Source organism: Equus asinus, chromosome 13, assembly GCF_041296235.1.
Source record: "Equus asinus isolate D_3611 breed Donkey chromosome 13, EquAss-T2T_v2, whole genome shotgun sequence".
Lineage (NCBI taxonomy): Eukaryota > Metazoa > Chordata > Mammalia > Perissodactyla > Equidae > Equus > Equus asinus.
Window position 1 is genome coordinate 23,763,838 of NC_091802.1, and position 19,933 is coordinate 23,783,770.

Below are 19,933 nucleotides of genomic sequence, written 5' to 3' on the forward strand. Positions count from 1 at the left end.
CAGCTTCCTGTGTAGTGACTTTTCTAATCCTCCCGACAACTCCATGAGGCAGGCTGCTATTTCTGTTCCCATTTTACAGACGAGGACTCTGAGGAAGAAAGGAGCCAAGGGCAAGGAAAGCCATCTAGTCAGTCAGCCACACTCGAGACCACCACGCCATGGGCTCTTCCACCAAGAAGGAGATGGAGCACGCTAAAGCGGGTGGACGACCCAGGGGAGAAAAAGATCATGGAAAGAATTTCAAAAAACAAAAAGCCCACAAAACCTTACAAAAAACTCTAAGAAATGTTCGAAGAGATAGAAAATATACCGCATTCATAAAATAAGAATAGGATGCTACGAAAAAGGAAAAAATAGAGGATAAGAAAGGGCTCTGAAACCAGCCAACAGTTAGCCATTGATGAGTAAGCAGCTAGGAACTACAGTTTTTTCCTTTTTGCAATGACTGATTATAGCTTTTAGCTGTTTAACCCACCCGTTGTTAACCATGCTGTTTAGGCAATGTGCTATCTGACTCCCACTAGGTTCCTAGAGATACCATCTCCCTGGGGCCTGGGTAACCACGGTAACGGGTGTGTGAGCTGTTTTTCAGGAATTAGAACTCTTTGGCCACTCCAGGCTGGTTGAGACCACCAGCTCATCAACTGGGCCCAAGGACATGTTCAATAGGTGACCTTTTCACATCAAGAGGCTAAAAACTGCCCCCTCAGATCATGCTAATTTTGTGAACAGGAGTCCTACGAAGAGGCACGGAGTCTGACTATGCTTGTGCACATCAATTAGCTCACCTCTCCCCACCTCCAATCATCCATCTCTGCATTTCAGACCGCCTTGCCCCCATACCCCATAAATATCCCCAAGTCCCCATTTTCAGGGAAGCGGATTTGAGACTCATTCTCTCACTTCCTCACTTGGCTGCCTCATGATTAAACCCTCTCTCTGCTGCAATCTTCCCATCTCAGTCTTTGGCTTTCCGGGTGATAGGCAAAAACAAAGCTGGTAGGGTAACAGCTCTAGAAAATTAAAAATTTGAAATAAAATACACAACACATATGGTAAAATAGTGTCAACAAAATCTTCTAGAAAGCAGATCAATGTGGCAAACATAGAAAAATAAGAAAAAATACACTACTGAAAGGATTCTGGTAGATTGTGTTGATTGCCCTGATTCTTTACTTATCCCAATATCCAAACCTCTTGCCATGTGGATTTGCAGTTCCCCCAACTAAAGAGGGCTCCTGACTTTAGGTTCCGCCAACTGATTTTCTTCAGGTCACTGGATGTTAATGGGGAATCTGACCCAAGGCTTGAGAGTGTTCATGTGATTTGGTTCTTGCTTCTCTGCCATCTCCTCTCATCTCGGCTTCATCTCATCTCCATGAGAAGAACATGCCTGGGCTGCCCAGTGGTCCCACAGTGAGAGAGAGAGACACTTGGAGCAGAGCTAAACTCCCCCAGCCAATCCCATCTTGATGAACCATCCCCTAGCCTACTCCTAGATACATGCGGAAGCCCCGTCCACGTTAGCCACTCAACCAAGTTCAGCCTAAATCGGTGACTCGCAGCCACAGATCCATGAGAATAAGTGATTGTGTTTTAAGCCACTGAGTTTCAGGTTAGTTTGTTATGTAGCATTATCGTAGCCATGGGTGACACAAGTACAGTCACACACTCCATAAGGACGTTTAGGTCAACGATGGGCCGTATATACAATGGTGGTCCCATAAGATTTGTACCATATAGCAGGGTGTGTCATGGGCTGTACCACCTAGGTTTGTGTAAGTACACTCTATGACGTTCACACGATGACAAAATCGCCTCATAACACATTTCTCAGGACGTACCCCCGTCGTTAAGCAACGCATGACTATATCCGCCCAGGAGCTGGTACTCAATTGACAGAGAAAATAGAAGGCAGGGAATTCTCAAACAAATAATGCAAGTAAATTTCGCAACACGCGAAGATACGAGTCTACCAAGTACCCAGAACAATAGAGAGATCCACCCCAAGATGTACTATCGTAAAATGTCAGAACATATGGACAAAGGGGTGATCCTAAAAGCTTCCAGCAAGAAAAAGCAGTTTCATACAAAGGAACATGAACCAGGGTGGCTGTAAGAATTCTCCAGAGCAACACTGGATACTTGATCACAGTGAAGCAGTGCCTTTTAAATTCTTGAGGGAAACTGTTTTCAATATAGAATTCTAAACCTAGACATGCAATTAAGATATAAGTTGACTGCGGCCGGCCCAGTGGAGCAGCAGTTAAGTTCGCACGTTCCACTTCTCTGTGGCCCAGGGTTCACTGGTTCAGATCCTGGGTGCGGACATGGCACCGCTTGGCAAGCCATGCTGTGGCAGGCGTCCCACATATAAAGTAGAGGAAGATGGGCACGGATGTTATCTCAGGGCCAGTCTTCCTCAGCAAAAAGAGGAGGATTGGCAGCAGATGTTAGCTCAGGGCTAATCTTCCTCATAAAAAAAAAAAGATATAAGTTGACTACATAAATTTTTTTGATATGTAAGGATTCAGAAAATTCATTTTGCACATTCTAGTAAGTAGTAAACTACCAGAGGATACGCTCCAGCAAAAGTGGGAAGAAACCAAGAAAACAGAATCCAGGAAACTGGAGCATCCACACGGAGACCGGCGGAGGAAGTGCCCAGGATGGAAACGTTGCAGCAGGCCCGGAGAGCAATAGGCCAGATTGAAAGAGGAAAGTCAGGGCTCCAGGAGGGAAGAATCCAGAGAAAAAGGAGGGATCGACAGACGAGTTGATGTAAGACAACACTTGGGAACAAAATACTACTAATAATGGCGTGGCGGATGGGACACACCCGCTGGGAAAACTTTAAGAAAATGATTCAGTTGGAAACGTGAGCTGATTCGTACCTCTGGGTCTATTTTTTCACGTGGTTAATACCAAACGTCACAACAGGCAATAGAGTGTATTTCCCCCTCACATCGCGCTCCGGTACTGCCCAGGCCTGTCCTCTGTTTTATATTCACAGACATGGAACCACAGGCTGCAGTCTCCTCGCCAGGAAGGAGAGAGATGGAAGACGCTGCTCACAGCCTCTCAGCTGATGTAGCCAAAGGGATAACTCCAGGCTCACGACCCTGACGTGACTGGAAGGGAAGGTGGGACACGTAGGGGACAGACAGCTGTCGGAGGAGCACTGACTTTGCCACACCAGAAAAAAAAAATGTTATGAGAAAGAAAACAAAGTCACAGTCCATTACTTGACTCACGTACACGTAGCCATACTGATGTTCTAGATTCGACCACAAAGTGCAATATAACTACATAAAGAGGAAGGGACCGGAGTGGGGTGGGTAACAGAAAAATCCTTGTCTACCATATCAGGAAGCCAATAGGTGATGCGTAAAACTCATAAAGCAAGAAACGGCATCATACACATATTATTTAGAAATTTGAAGGTAAACAGCAAACGGGATGGGCTCTGAGTTTATTACAAACCTTCCTGGATTTTAAATATTTTTTCAATTTGCAGATACATTATTTGGACACTTTTTCAGGCAAACCAAAAACAAATGCTGAAATAATGCCCTCCATCTGCTGATCAGTAAGAACTGCTCAGCTCTGACCTTCTGAGGTTCTTGAATTCTAAGCATCCAGGGGAGAAAGCTTGTGTCACAGCTTAGACTTGTCTGAACACAAAGCGTCGCAGGCCCTGGATGGAGAAATCAAAGCAAAGAAAGGTCACTGCGCCGTTCTGAGCGTGAGTGGTCCCTGTGAGATCCTGCACTCAGGCTGCAGCCAAAGGGATCCAGATCAGACAAGACCTGATCCTGGCACCACCAAAGACTCCGGAGTCGTCAGGGACCACGCCAGGCCAGGCACCAGCCTCCCTGGGGGCTCTGGGAGAGAACATGGCCAGTTGTGCCCTGCAGCCTCTGGCAGGTACTGTGGGCATCAGCTGTAACGAGAAGTGACAGGGACAATTGCTAGGAGAACATCCCAGCTCAGAGCTCAAGCTGCCCAGAGTGGCTAGGGGGCTTCTCAAGCTGTCAGGAGGATCCCCAAACACTTTGATGCCATAGCCAATCTGGTCTTCTGTATTAGCATCTCATTAGCAGGGGCCGAAGCCAACCCAGGGCCTGGTCACCAGTCCAGCTTTGGCTGGAGGTGAAACTGAGACCCCAGGTGGACAGAGAGGAGGAGCCCAGAATACACACACACACACACACACACACACGCAGCTCCATAGCCCTGACCAGCCATCAGAGGAGACCCAGCAGAGCCCTGTGCCCAGCCAGGACATAGACAGTGTTTCTAACATCCTTCTTGAGCTCTCTCCCTGGTATTGCAGGAGAATTAACTGAAGCCCCTAGAGGCCAAGGGTGTCACCTAAGTGGTCAAGTCACTCCTGGCTTCCAATCCTACAGAGACTGAAGATGACATCAATAGTGGCCCTCTAGAGCCTGGCCCCTGCTTCCTGTTTCAGCCGCATCGCCCTCTCTGAAATGCCCAAATGTTTTAAATCCAGAACATTCCTAGGCCCTGGTCCTAGTGCTGCTGTCTCTTCCACGTCAGTTAACTCTAAGTCACGCTCACTTCTGGACAACAGGTTGCCAGCATCACCTGCCTGATATGAAGAACATGAGGCCGAGAAAGGGTCAGGAGGGTGCCCAGCCATGCCCACCAGTCCCCTTCTGGCTTATCCCCCACTCTCCCCTGCCAGCAGGCAAGGAAGTTGGGTGCTCAGGTCCCCAACCCTCACGGGAGAAGGGGGCCAGAATGCTCATCATTTGTCTCCATTCAAAATGCACCCGGACCACTCCCCACCAGATGCCCAGTCTCTTTGTTCAGGGGAGGGGGCGTGAGGGATGGGCCGGGAGAGATCTATGGGAGATCTCCCACGGAGGGAGAGACCCAGGTCCTATGATGGGCTCTGTGATCAGCTGCTCCCCAATCCTAAGCTAGTCTCTCCATGTTTCTAGCCTCAGTTCCCCTGACGGAGCAGAGTGGGGTGGGGCCAGCTGCGACATTCTCTCAGGGCCCTTCCCGTGGGGACCCGCTGTTACTGGACTTCCTCTTGAGACCCATTTCTGCAGAAACCAAGATGACCCGAGCTGAAAAGTCACTGGCTCCCTCTCTGTTCCCAGGCAAAGCAGCCCTTGAGAGATTCCAGAAGGCCGTCCAGTCCACAAACTGCAGGAGCCCAGCCAAGGAAACAGGTTCAGGAGACCTTCCAGGCAGGTGCCTCTCCTGGGCCCTCTCCCTGCTGAGAGATGCTCCCCGCAGCACATTCCTCTGGTAGACAGCGGGAGAGATGCTCCGTGCCAAGCACCAGACACCGGATGGGTGAGATAATCACAAATCCACAAACTGCAACAAGATAAAATTATCATGATATGAAGTTAAATTATTAATTAGCGCCTCCAAAAAAAGACCAGCACCACCTGGTCTCAAATCTTGGAAGATGTCTTTCTGAAAGCAACAGAAATTTCAAAATAGTTCATCAGTGCTCCACGGGGTGGGTGTGGGATCCCACGTGTGTGGTTGCTAGAAGCCTCACAGCCAGGGTTCTAGTCAGGCTGGCCCAGCGGGCCCAGTTTGGATGAGGCTACCGGGGGGAAGGGGAGCAATCACATGATCCATTTTCCTGGCTGGGGAAACTGAGGCAAAGGCCAAGGTGGAAGGGCCACAGAAGCTGGCTCAGGCAGATCGAGGAGTTTGCATGCTGGGCTGGGAAGTCCTGAGTCTGCCTGATTGTCTATGGACGAAGGACACTCATTCATTCAGGGAACTTCTATCGCACATGTCCTGAGCGCCAGGCACCAGAAGTACAGAGGAGAAGCCATAATTCCTCGTCCCGAGGAGCATAACATGTGATGGGCTGGACCAGTGAATCAGCTGTGTCTTCTGTCTCCCTCACCCCAGCTCATGTCACAGGATTTAGCCCCTTTATCATCATCATCATCCATTACCACCACCCACTCCTACGACCCATATGTATTCATTGAATCCTGGAACCACAGTAGCTTAATGAGACGGGAGGAACTTGAACGAGCATCTGTCTAACCAGGGCATCCATCCTCGCTCTGGAACGCCTGGTGAATTGTGACCTGGTGCAGCACTCCCAGCAAGAAGGAGCGTACGCACTGCCTCGTAAATTAGCCCATTGTGTCTCCAGAGAGCGATTCTTCACTCCTTCATTTACTCATTCACTCAATGAGCGTTTACCCAGCATCTACTAGGAGCTACCTCAGGATCAGTTCCTGGAGAAGAGAACTATTTTCTTTTGCTGAGAAAAATACGACCCAGTACCTTCTTACGAAAAGCTGTCAGGGTGATGGGAGAGGCAAATGAATGACGGAGCAGTGACTATACGGTGTGGCGTGTCGGTAGAACACTGAACACGTTCCGGTGTGTTACAGGTATGATCTTGCTCACGCTGCACAGCAATCCCGTGAGGATGGTTATCCCCATTTTACAGATGAAAAACTGAGCACAGAGAGGTTAAGTAACTTGCCAACGTTACTCAGCTGCAAAGTAGAAGGGTGCAGATTTACACCCAGGCTGTCTGACTCCGGAGCCATGGTCTTGGCGCCTCTCACTGGATTGTCATCCCGTTGCTGACTGATGTAAGCCTGGCAATCAACCACAGCCCCGAGCACCCACGGGGAGTGGTGTGCAGGTCTCTGCGCTTCCAGCTTGGGGAATTCCTACAAGGTACACTCTGCTCCCTGGGGCTCACAACAGGCACGTGACCTGGATCCAACAGGCCTCAGGGTTCAGCTCAGATGGAGATGGAGACGCCTCCATTTCTGTCTCCCACATGCTCCTTCCATGAGGCCCCAGTGGGACAGACCGCAGGACCCGGACTCTCCTCCAGCCCCACTATCCAGCCAGGCTCCAGCCAAATGAGGCCTGAATAATTCATGGACAGTGCACACGGCCCCGTCCTGGCACAGCCTGCTGGTGGCCAAATTGGAGAGAAGGGTGGAGGCCAGCGCCGCTGGACCTGGGAGGGAGCTGTGGTGGGGTTTTGAGAGCCACTGACAGCCAGGAAGAGTAAACAAGGCCCGATGAATTATTCAGCCAGGCAGCTGCTGATGCAGCCCGGGGCGGCGATGGCACAGCCTTGCACTAAATCTGACGTCACCACCCGCCAGGGGCTGCCTGGCCACCCATTGTGGCCGGGCTCTGACCAGAGCCCAGAGGGCGTGGGGCACTGGGATAAGGCACAGCGCAGCCCTCGCCCAGGAGTGCAGCAGGCCCTGAGGGAGACAGCCTGAACCGGCACGGCCTGCCCGAAGGTGCGTGCTGGAGGCGACAGGCACTGGGAGACTGCGGACTCTGAAGGTGGGAGAGCTGGGTTCGATGCAGAATCAAAGAAGCCCGGCCTTGGCAAAACCACTTAACCTCCTTAAGCCTCTTTTTTCAACTGGAAAATGGAAACCCTGACTGTAGTTAGGGTGAAGCCCAACGATGCCAGGCGCCGGGATACCCGCTTCACTGAGATCTGAATTCCCCGCTCCTGGCTCAGCCTTCAGCCCCATCCTGGCACTCGGTGAATGGTGGGGACTCTTCTGTCCCTTGGGCCAGCAAAGCCAGCTCTCTGGGCCTCCAGAAGCCTCTTCCATCCCTCCCTGCTTTCTTCCCACCCTACTTCGTGGGGTATCCTGGGAGAGGGAACTCTGCCTGTGACCCCTACCGCAGGGGTTCATCAGGAGAAGGTCGAGACATCTGCAGGCCCTCCACTGAGCCAGGCCCCATGCAGCCACTGCCAGCAGCACAGGGCAAGAGGCATGGTACTGGCCAGCAAAGACCACACACCTTCCCCATTGCTGTGTGACCTTGGGCCAGCCCCTTTCTCTCTCTGGGCCTCAGGGGCTAGACTAGAAGTTCCCTCAAGGTCCTCTGACTCTGACCTCAATGACAGTGAGAACAGAGGGGCTGGCTGACTGTCCCCTCCTCTGGGCGTTCTGGGGTTGGAGGAGGCAGGGGCTGAGCACCTCTGGAATCTGCAGGGTGAAGGAGGACCTTCAGAAGGTTCCAGCTCTCAAGTTTCTCTCTTCCCCTGAGATTACCATGCTCTAAAGACAAGGATAACACAGTAGCCACTGGCTGCTTCTCAGACCCACAGTGTCACAGCACAGGGCTCACAGCCTGCAGCTCTGATTCCCAGGGTGAGGATGGGGCAGCAGCAGCTCAGAGAAGCGGGGTGCTTGGTCCAAGGCCACACAGCCATTAGGAGCAGAGCCCCTCCTGCAATCTCAGACCAGACCTGCAGTCTCCGTCATCCATGAGCAAGGCTGGCTTCAGAAGCAGGGCCACCCGCCCAGTCACCGACCTTGCTGGAACCAGGTTCCTCCTGCCCGCTCCCCAGGGCAGCTCTGAACAGGCTGGGAGATGCAGAAGGACTCAGCAGGACATTCGATGCACTCGACCGGGGTGCAGTCCTGGCTCTGCCACTTACCAACTGTGTGCCCTTGAGTGAGGCTCTTACCCTCTCTGACAGGCAGTTTCCATGCCTGGAATGTTGGGTACTAATGACAATCCCAGGTGCCGCTGTGTGGCTGTGATGGGCCTGCCCTCTGTGCACGACCCCCACGGGGCATGGGCAGTTCAGGACAGAGCTGGCCGAAGCAGAGAGGAGGCGGCCCGGGGAAGGAGAGGGGCCTGGTAGATGGCAAGAGGGAGGAGGGCGCTCTGGGCGGAAGCCCAGGACAGCTGCCTGAGTGCTCGGTGATAAATAAGTGATATTGGCCACCACCTAATGTTTCTACAGTGCCGGCCAGCGGGGCGGGAGGGAAGTTTATTATAGACCAGCTGCCTCGGGGTCTCGCTCACATATTGAACATCATGCATCCTTCATGAGCTCAGGGTGACAGCCTGACCCTAAGGAGACAGGGCCTCCCCCAGAGCTGGAGGGTGAAGGCGTTTGGGACAGCTGTTCCCCTTGGTTCCCAGCAACGCTGACTCCTGGGGGAGGCTCCTGGGAGCAAACGGCACAGGGTCTGGGGTACCCATACATTCCCTGTCATGGTGAGGAGGGGAGGAAAGGTGTGGGGTGCTCCTGTCCAGGGAGCCTGGGTACCTGGGTTCTCTCCCACCCTCTTTGCAGGGCTCCTTGCTCCCAGGGCCTCAGTTTGTCCACCTGTAAAACAGAGAACCGAGAGCATGGGAAGCCACGGTCCAAACTGAAGACTGTTGGTGTCTCCACCAGAGGGAGCCGGTAAGCACACCCCGGAAACGGAGGCTTCCTCAGAGGGCAAGGGCCGCGAGAGACCAACTGCCCCCTTCCCAACTGGTAAACTGAGGCCCACAAAGAGAGAAGAACTGGCCTGGGGCCACACAGCTAGGTCTGGGGCCTCTATGTCATGCTCTTTGCATAGCATCCAACTGCATCCTCGTCACCTGCTGGGCCTCTGGCTCTGCCTCCTGAACTAAAGCTCGGAATGGGAAGGGCTCCCAGATCCCCGCAAGCTGGAACCCACTGGGAGGAGAGGTTGCCTACCTGCCTGCCCGGTGGGGCGGTGTGACTTCAGGAGCCCTGCCTCTCTGGGCTCTTGGTCCCCATCCACCGACACAGGCAGAATCCCCATCCCACAGCAGTCTTGAAAGGGGCCAGAGGCAGGCACTGAGAACCCCACATCCCAAGTTCTAGTCCTCACGGGGCCACCAACCCACACGAGAGGCAGATAGAAAGGGCCATCCCTGGATCCCCGTTTCCCCGTCCAGAAGCAGGTGTGTGCGATTTCTGACGTTCCTGCCACATCTAAGAGTCCATGGCCAGAAATAGGATGGCAGTTCCTTAAAGAGATAATTAACAGAATTACCATATGATCCAGCAATTTTGCTTCTGGGTATACACCCAAAAAAATGGCACAGCAGAAACCAGAATGGATATTTTGTACGCTCGTGTTCTTAGCAGCATTATTTACAACAGCCAACAGGTGGAGGCAACCCGAGTGTCCAGGGACGGATGAATGGATAACAAAATGTGGTCTATTCATATAATAGAGCATTATTCAACTTTAAAAAGAAGGAAATTCTGATATGTTACAACAGGGATGAATCTTGAAAACATTACGCTAAGTAAAATAAGCCAGTCACAAAAAGACAAATACTGCACGATTCCACTTAGATGAGCTCCCTAGAGTGGTCCAATTCAGAAAGACAGAGTGGAATGGTGGTTGCCAGGGGCCAGGAGAAGGGAGAAATGGGGAGTTATTTTTAAATGGCTATAGAGTTTCGTTTTGCAAGACGGAAAAGTTCTGGAGATCGGTTGCACAACAACATGAATGTACTTAACACTATGAAACCATACGCTTAAAAATGGCGAGGACGTTAAATTTTATGTTATGTGTGTTTTACCACAATTTAAAAAATTTTTTTGAGGAAGATTAGCCCTGAGCTAACTGCTGCCAATCCTCCTCTTTTTGCTGAGTAAGACTGGCCCTGAGCTAACATCCGTGCCATCTTCCTCTACTTTATATGTGGGACGCCTACCACAGCCTGGCTTGCCAAGTGGTGCCATGTCGGCACCCAGGATCCGAACTGGCGAACCCCGGGCCGCCGAAGCAGAACGTGCGAACTTAACTGAATGTGTGAACTTAACTGAACGTGCGAACTTAACCACCGAACAACCAGGCCGTCCCTAACATTTTTTTTTAAAAAGAAAGAAACTATGGCCAGGAGCTCGATGCAGAATCTGCCACATCTTGCGTATCAAGTATATTTCCTTTAAAAGAAAAGAGGTCAAGGAGATTTGTTATTTAAAGGAAACTGTGGCACAGCCTTTTGGGGCACAGAGAATCCTCTCCCAGCTGCCCTCACCCGGCTGCTCTGCCTCAGCTGGAGATGATCAAGCTTTGCAAAACCAGGCACATCTCTCCTCGCAGTGCAGGAGCTGCTGAGCTAGCACCCTACCTGCTGGTGTGAGGCTGGCGCGTCAGATGCCCTTGACCTGCTGCTCAGAACAGCCTGGGTCCCAGGTTTGGCATTCAAGGCCCTCCATGGTCTGGCACCAGGAACACTGCAGGCTTGGCTCCCTCCACCTTCCCAGATCACTCCCCACCCACTTTGGGCGTCTCCTCGCCCTGTCCAGTGCCTGCATGTGCCACCTCCTCAGAAGCTGTCCTAGGTGCATCAGAGCCAGTCTCTGCCTCCCTCTGCTCTTCTGGGCCCCCTCCTTGCTTTTTCTGTTAATCCTTTCCGTTCCACATCAAAACTCATGAGCTCCTTCAGGGAGGGGCTGTGTTCCGTTCAAGTCATCTCAACCTGGTTTGAGCACCAGCCCCCAGCCTGGCACACAGTAGGTGCCCGAGCATTTGTGACAACAAAGTGAGAATAATCCTGTAACATGTCTCTGTGTTATCTCCCCAGATGGAAGTCCCAGAGAACTGGACCACTCTGGACAGGGGATGCTGACCTATAACCTCTCCATCATAATTACAGCCATAGGGAGTACTCACTGTGGCCCACACCCTGGCTAGGTGTTTCCCATGTTAATCTTTTAATATCCTCCCAAGAGCCTTGTGAAGTAGGCACTGTTACTGTGCCATTTTACAGATAAGGAAGTTGAGGCTCAGAGAGGTTAGGAACCTGTCCCAGGTCTCCCAGCTTGTGAGTGCCACCTGGGATTGACCCAGGATGTGCGGGTCTCCCCAGCAGCGCCAGGAGCTGTGTGCGCGCATGGGCGTCCCGCGCTGCTCCCTGCGGGCGCCGGGAGGGCTGGACCACGACCGTGACCACGGATGCCGGGGGATGCGCGGGCGCGGGGCGGCAGCGGGGCTTCGCTCAGCGGGGCCGGCCTCCATCCTCCAGGACGCGCGGCGGCGCTGCCTCTCCCGGTGGGCGCCCTGATGGCGGACTGACAGGCGGCGCTGAGCGGTTCTCTGAGTCCGCGGTTCTCTGAATTAGCTCCGCAGCTCGCTGACCTGTTGGAAAAGTAAATGCAAACTACAGAAGGGGGGAAAAGCCCCCTCTGCCGCACGCGCCGCTCTTCCCGCTGCCCCAGCAAGTGGCCGCCTCTGCCTCTGCCGAGGTGTCCCCCAGAAGATACCCCCGGCTGGAGGGGGCGGGGCGCACGAGGTCTCTGGACCCCTGGCAGGACTGGATTCCTGCAAAGTCAGAGCTGGAGGGATCTTGGGGGGTCTGCCTCCAGCAGTGGACCCCCCCAGGGCATGAGGGCGCACTGCAGGCATCCCCAGAGACGCTGGAAGTGCTGACAGGGAGCCCATGCAGCAGACTGGGGCCTGGCCAGGAGGCCAATTGCTTACCTCTGCTCCCAGTGTGGCCACAGCTGAAGCTCCTAGGGAAACTGAGGCAGGGCTGCCTGCCCAAGCAGGGTGCCTCATTCACGCCTACTGAACACAGGGCTTAAGGCAAAGCTTTTAGAGGGACAGAGAGCTGTCTTGATCCCTGCTCCCTGAGGGAGATGAGGCCAGGCACAAATCAATACCTTGTATGGGTCCAGAGGTTGGAAATTTACAAAGTGCTTTCACAGTCCCAATGAATCCCCAGACAATCGAGATGTTGTAGCAATCAGCACTCACTGCGCTCTGACTAAGAGCCAGGCACCCTGCTAAATGTTCTAGATGTAATATCTCATTGAACCCCCACAACAACGCTGGGTTAGGTACCAGTACCAGCATTTCCATGTCAGGTTGGGGAATCTGAGGCACAGAGAGGTTAAGTAACTTTGCTAAGGTCACTTAAGTACTGAGTGGCCAAGCTGGGATTCGAGCCCAGGCTGTCTGGCTCGGCCAGCCCAGGGCTATTTCTTGGTACCAGGCACTGGCCAGTATTTCTGCTCATGGTAATAGAGAGGAAACAGACTCGTTTAAATAAACCCCCCGAGGCCACACAGCCAGTCAAGGTGAGGGCAGGATTTGAACTAGGTGACTTACCTGTGGCCACACCCTACACGTAGGTGACAGAGCTCGGGTTCGAGCCCAAATCCTTGGATTTAAAATCCAAGAAAGACACAAGTTCAGAGCAGGGAAATTCCATTCTGTGAACAAATCAGGAAGCAGGCTACAGACCTTAAGTGTGGAGCCAGGCGGAGGGGACCTCGTGAGCAGAGGTGTCACTGCAGAGACACGAGGGCAGCTAGTGGTCTTGTGTGGATGAAGGGAGGGATAGTGTGGAGGGATGGCCGGTGGGCAGAAAGCCTTTAATAGCCTTCTGACCTTTGCTCTTTGACCTTAGGCTAAGGTCTTCGCCTCTCCATGCCTCAGTTTTCTCATCTGGAAAATGGGGATGACCATAGTAGATACCTCATGGGAGCTTGGGGAGGATAATATGGAACATGGAGAAGATGCTTAGGCACGTACTGGAATGGAATATCATTTATATCACGTTAGTTCTGGAAGGCGAGTATTATTAACCACATTTTATAGACGAAGAAACAGGGTCTAAAAGATTATGTCTTAGCCAAGATCTCAGAACTACGCAACAGTGGAGGTGGGATTCAAACTGAGGCTGAGATCAATGAGAGGCTTGACCGGTTCCTCAGGGAATGTGGACCCTCTTGGCTGGCACAGGTAGGCAGTGGGGAGTCTTGAAGGTATGGGGGCGGGGGGTTGTGACTGTCAGCGGCCAAGGCTCCCCCTGGCTCAGAGCGAGGCTTTCTAAGCCCTGTCCCCACCTGTCCACCCGCCACTCCCTGTTCGAGCGCTGGAGACAGTCCTTCCCATCTCGGTGCTAAGTAAATAAAAACAAAAATGCAGCTTAATTAAGACGGTGGAAAGCAGGTGCTGTCTCCTGCCAGTAGACAGGGGATGGGAGTAATCAGATCAAAATGGAGGCAGATGTTCAGCACTGAGCGCAGATGCTCCCCCCAACCCTGGCTCCTGGCTGCCGGCCCTCACCTGGCTGCCGAGAGCTTGGGTGAGAGGTGGGGGGCACTCCAGCCAGGGAGGAGGGCCCAGCCTGAAGCGAGTGGAAACCCTCGGCCCTGGGGCAGCCAGTACCTCTAGGGGCTGCATCCCACCCACCCTGGTGGCTCTGACCACAGGCTCTGGAACCAGGGTTCCTGGATTTGAATCCTTGTCACTTTCAGCAGTGTGACCTTAGGCAAGTAACTTAACTTCTCCTTGCCTCAGTTTCCCCATCTGGAAACTGGGGATGCTAATGGGATATACCCCATGGGGTTGGGGAGAATAAAAGGGAACAATGTGGTGACTACTTAGAACAGCCTCTGAAATAGAGGGAGCCCTGTATGTGTTAGCCGTTATTATTATCGTTATCATTGTTATTATTAATAGACACATGGTTTATAAAAAACAGATCAAGTCCAAAGTCCTCCTGATCTGGCCCAGATCCCCCTTTCTGGCTCATTCATAGCCCAGCTTTCCACACTTCCGCGTGCCGGACACATAGCACTCCAGCCACCAGAGCCTCCTTCCTTGACCTGTGTCGTGTCCCTCAGGCTCCATGCTTTGCGCACGCTGGTGCCCTTTCTCTCCCTGGTTAAGATGGGGATTTCTTGCTCATCCTTCGAGATCCAGCTGTGTCGCCTCTTCTGTGTAGATCCCCGGGCTCCCCTCAGTCCTCTGGGGAGCTCTCCCTTCCCCTGCGCGGCCCCCAATCTCCAGCACGTATCCCACCTCCCAATCTTTGCTGTGATTGCGTGCGTGTGGGTCTGCCCTGGCCAGAACGAGGACCTCGGAGGGGAGAACGGGTCCCCCTTCACAGCCACAGCCACACGGCAAGGGTCCAACACAGCGCCTTCCAGAGCTAGCTCATAGATAGGAGAGAATGTGGGGGGAGGAAGGAGGGAGAAGCCAGGGAGGGATGGCAAAGGGTAACGTTCCTACCCTGCAGAGAAGGGTCTTGGGGTTCAGGAGGACGAGGTGGGGAGCCCCAGCAGCCCTACCTGGGCCACCGCCTGAGGGCTCTGAGAAGTTCAGAGACGGAGCTGAAAGTCCCTCAGGAGTCATCAAGCCCTGCTCTCCCATTTCACAGATGAGGAAACTGAGGCCCAGAGAGGGTCATCAGGGAATGAATGTCAGAGCTGGGACCAGAACCCCGTCTCTGTTGGGAGCTCTTTCCGCTGTGCAGTCTGGCCGCTCCTGATCTCCAGGCCCTGTGCTCTGGGGTCCCCACCCAAACGTCTGCAGTCATTGCTGGGTGTGCTCGGTGAAGGTCAGTCGGTAACAAAGTTTGCAAGGAATACTGAATTATGAGGCCGGGGCCCTTGGCAGGTGGTGAGGCTTGGGGTGAGTTAGGAAGAGAGGACGCTGAGCATGCCAGGAGTCTGGACATCAGGCCAGAGGACCCAAGAACGCTACTGCTGGACGAGGCCTTAGAGATGGCCGATCCTGCCTGGCCACCTTTCAGAACAAGGAGGCAGAGGACACCCTCCCAGGCTTCTGGGTCCCGGCCTTAGAGGTGCAGCAGGACCGGCCAGCACCCCCTCGCCCCAGGACCATCTCCTGGGCTGGACGTGATTGGCATTCTAGGCTCGTCCATACTGGTGTCTCTTTGGCCATCCCCCTTCTGCTTTCCAGGAACTCAGAGACAGACAGTCCTCCTGCCCCTGCCCTGGGAGAAGGGCCTGGCTGAGATCGAACCAAATGACAGTGGAATTTAAAGTGGGTGAAATTCACCGATGGTTAGAAAGAGAGTGAGACAGAGCAGAACCAGAGGGCTGGCTCTTCCAAGAGAACAAACTGAACGAGGTCCGGTGACTCGTTGGTCCTTCCTCTGCTGGGGCCAGCTCTGTCCGGGAGCCGAGAGTGATGGCAGAGGATCCCTACCCTGCTCCCACATGAAGCCGATGATGATGGTGAGGAGGGAGAGGAAGAAAGGGGAGGACGAGGAAGACTGAACGTGAGCTGCACACCTGCCCTGCACCTGGCACTGGACTGCTCTCTCTCCCTGATCACCTGCAGTATCTCATTCAATCCTCGCAGCACCTCACAAGGTGGGTATTACTTTCTGGGTGAGGAAATTGAGGCTCAGAGAGGTTAACAACTTCTCACGTCACAGAGCAAGTAAGTGGCGGAGCCAGGAGTCACAAATCCCACGTGATTCACTAAGCCTGGCAGGGAGGAGAGGAAAAATCAGAGCCATTGGAAATGCATGGAAGGACGTGAGAACGCACTGTCCTCCTCCAGCCCCACCACCTTTCAGAATCAGAAACCCAGCCCAGAGAGGGGTGCAGCTTGCCTAAGATCACACAGCAAGTCAGCAGATGACAGCCAGGACTTGAGCACAGGCTGGTGGCCGCAGAGCCTATGGTCTCCTTATAGTACTGCAGGGCCTCTGAGGCCCACGGCGCAGAAAGCAGAGGGAGGGTACCAGAGGGATCCTCCTGCACCTGGCTGCTGGTCATTCTGACTCCTCAGGGCGTGGATGTGACATCACGAGCAGCACGGCACTGTGACAAAAGTAGAAGATTGGAAGGAGGGCCGGTAAAGACGGAGATGGAGGATGGAGTCCACAGGGCTCCCCAGGAGGTCTGGGAAATGATGGGTGGTGGTGCTTCTGCAGGCACTGGGGGCTTTTCTTGCTTCCCCACCTGCAGGCTTGACCGTCCTGCTTTGAACATAGCCCAGACAACTGAGATAACATATGTGAGAACGCCTAGCAGGTGTCTTATATACAGGAGAGGCTCAAAAAACATTCCTTTGTTTCCTTCTTGTGCAGGAAGTATTCCAGAGTTAGAGCATCCTAAGTCCTCTGGAGGGAGACCATCTGTCCTTGATCCGAGTATACACTGAGCAGCTATTATGTGCAGGGTGTCGCATCCACTGAGCCCCTTCGAGCCGCCGCTCTGAGCCCGTGCCAAGCACCAGGCAGTGCCGAGCTGCCCTCCGGCTCTCTGAGGACCACACAGCCTCAGGCTGTTCCCCACGCCCTGCCTGTGCCTGTCCCATGCTCCAGCTGGCCTCGGAACTTCCACTGTCCACCTCCAAGGACATGTCCAGCCTTGTCTCACCTGAGCCAGTCAACGTGGCGCTTGTCACTGGGTCTCCCCAGAGGTGGATTTCTTGAGCTCGACACAGGTGTTAACACACAGGTGTCCAAGTTAGACACTGACACGCAGTCTGTATAGTATGACCTTAAGGAAAAGGCAAAAGTGGCTAAAGGCAGTTGGAAAGTTGTGCTGTGCCCTCCTGAGGTCCTGGATGGGGCCCAAGTGCCCCTCAATCAGGACTCCAATTGTCTCTCGGGCTGTGCAGTCTCAGCTGCCTCAGGAAACCCCCTCCCACCAGAATAAGGACTTTCCAGGCAGCAGTCCTCCTGCCTGCTCTCCTTCCCCATCAAAGACAGAATCAGGTATGCGGCACTGTGCTGTAGGGGTCACAGCACATCTGTACCCTCCTGGAACCCTCCTGCAGCAGCAGGAAAGAACTTTGGAATCAGGCAGTCCTGGTTCAGATCCCAGCACTGCCACTTTCCAGCTGTGTGACTATGAGCAAGTTACTTAACCTCTCTGAGCCTCAGTCCCCACAAAGGAAGATGATAGCAATCCCTACCTACTTCCCGGGGTTGGCGAGAGGATTAAATGAGATAATGCAACTAGAACAACTTGCTTGTTGCCTGACTCACAGGAGGCGCTCGGTAAGTGGAAGCTGTGATTCTTATGCTCCTCTCCACCTCCAAATCAATTGCTCTGTTTCTCTGCGCTCCCCACATGATGTCAGCTCTGTGCCCCGTGGGAAAGAGAACTGAGCAAAGTCCTTTCCCCTGGCTGGTCTCCGCCCCGAGTCTCAGAGGGTCAGGGCAGCCACACATGGCTGGGGGCAGCTGCTATTTCCATCAGCAGCCAGAAAAAGGAGCAGAGACGTGCATTCCCGTAAGAGCCAGGTTATTTTCCACTTCACCTGCTGAAAATGGAAGCAGAATGAACACGGGGCCGAGGGGGAGGGAGGCTGGGAGGAGGCAAGGCTAATAGGACCAGAAATGCCCATTACCACCCAGGCACCTTTGCTCTTGGCCCCAAAACAAGCAGCTCAGAGACTCCGGCCCACCTTCAGACCTCGGGACCCTCTGCCAGTCTCCCCTCCCACTCCCAGGGAGAGATGGAGCCATCAGCCCATGCGTGACCACTCACCAGGGGGACCACGGACTCGGCCTCAGCTCACAGGACAGGGAAGTATTTTTTGAGCTCCGCAGTGTCTGTCCACTTCTTCCTGCCTGTTCACCCCAGACTGAGAACTACAGACAAGCATGAAGATTCCTGGGGATTTGGCTTGGCCCCACTGGCTCTGGGTCAGAGACGTGCAGGCCAGACCACGGATGGGCGCAGTCAGAGCAAGCATCATCCCAGCCTCCTTGGGAGGAGGTCCAGGCCGACCAGCAGCAGCAGCAGCAGCAGCAGCAGCAGCAGCAGGCCAAACAAGGAGTTCTGGGCAGTGAGGATGGGACGATATGGCAGGAAGAAGTAGGCAGACGGCCATGGGAACAGGGCTCTCTTCCTGGAAGAACCCTTATCCAGGAAGTGGCCTCTCCAACAGAGATTTCAAAAAGGCCCTTGATGGCTGGGTTGGCCAGAGCCAGGGTTGAAGATCAGAGCCTCACCAGCAGCTCAGCTGAGCTCCCTCACAGTCCCCGATCCCTGGGGACAGAGTCTGTCCCGCTCTGGGCATGGCTGAGGCCACAGAAAACCCAGGGGCTCCAGATGATGCAGCGGTGGGCATGCAACCAAGCAAGGGCACACTCCTGGCATCGCTGCGTGCAAGGCGAGGGGCGTGCACATGCTCACTATGCCTCGGGATGTGCTCCACATCGGGCACAGGGCCTGGCTCCATCTGTGACGCAGGGACAGGCCAGGGGAGAAGGGCTGCCCATAGCTGCTCAGAGGTGGGTCTCCCGGAAGCCAAGAGAGGCGGCAGCATTATGCGGAGAGGAGACAGCATCCTCACAGAGCAAGGCCCGGGAGGCAGAGCCAGGGTGGGGAACCAGGAGCGGCCGCCCTGGAATCAGCCGTAGACTGGAGGCTCCTTTCCTGCAAGGACTCAGCCTAGTTAACTGCCTGTGCGTGGCTCAGAGAAGCTGCTGATTAAATATCATTGAACAAATGAAGGGATGAACAAAGGAACAACTGATGGAACAGACAAACCACTAAAGATCAAAGGCCACGATGCCTTGATAGGAGGGTTTGCCTTCTCTTTCTGCATCCTTAGAGCCCTTCATTTCAGGCCGCAGTGCCCTCTGACAACTTGCAGTTATGGAGAGCACTGTGCTAGGAGTCACCCACACTGAGTTTGCCTCCTAACTCTGTTTCAGGTGGATGTAAGGCCCTGGGCAAGTCCTCCCTGGGGCTTTGGGTACTTAATTGGCACAATGGGGTCAGCCAGGTGATTCTCCAAGGGCCCTTAGAGTGTGAGCATCCTCTGATCCTGGGAGACAGGAGAGGAGCTGCTCACTCTGAATGGGCCCTGGCTCTTGTGATTTCCCTTCCTTCTCTGCACAGTCTGGAGAGCTGAGCTCCCAAGACAGAGCCAGGGCCTCAGACCCGCTGTGTTCCCAGCAGTGCCCTGCACACTGTAGGTACTTGGTGTACATAGCCCTCAGGCCTGGAACGGACCTCGAGTGATCTGGTCCGGACCAATGCCATCCACAGAGAATTCAGTTCAGAGCCACAGACATTTATTAAGTGCCTACAGTGTGCCAAGCACCATGCCAGGCACAGTGGGACAAAGAAAGGGGGCACAGGAAAGGATCTGCACAGAAAGCACTGGCTCCCCTTCCATCCCCCCCACCCTGCTGTGCTGAGCTGACCCCCACCCCTGGAGGGCAAGGCCCCCCAGGCCTGAGAATGCCCACTAACAGGATGGGTGCTGAGCTGTCCACGGCATGAGGGAACTGAGCAACCTCTTGGCCGGAGAAGGCTGCCGGACCAGCTGGGCAGCTCTTCGCCAGGCAGACAGGCTCAGAGGGGAAACAACAGCTTTCCAACAACAAGTATTAGGAGATAAGCTATTAGAGGCATCCTGTT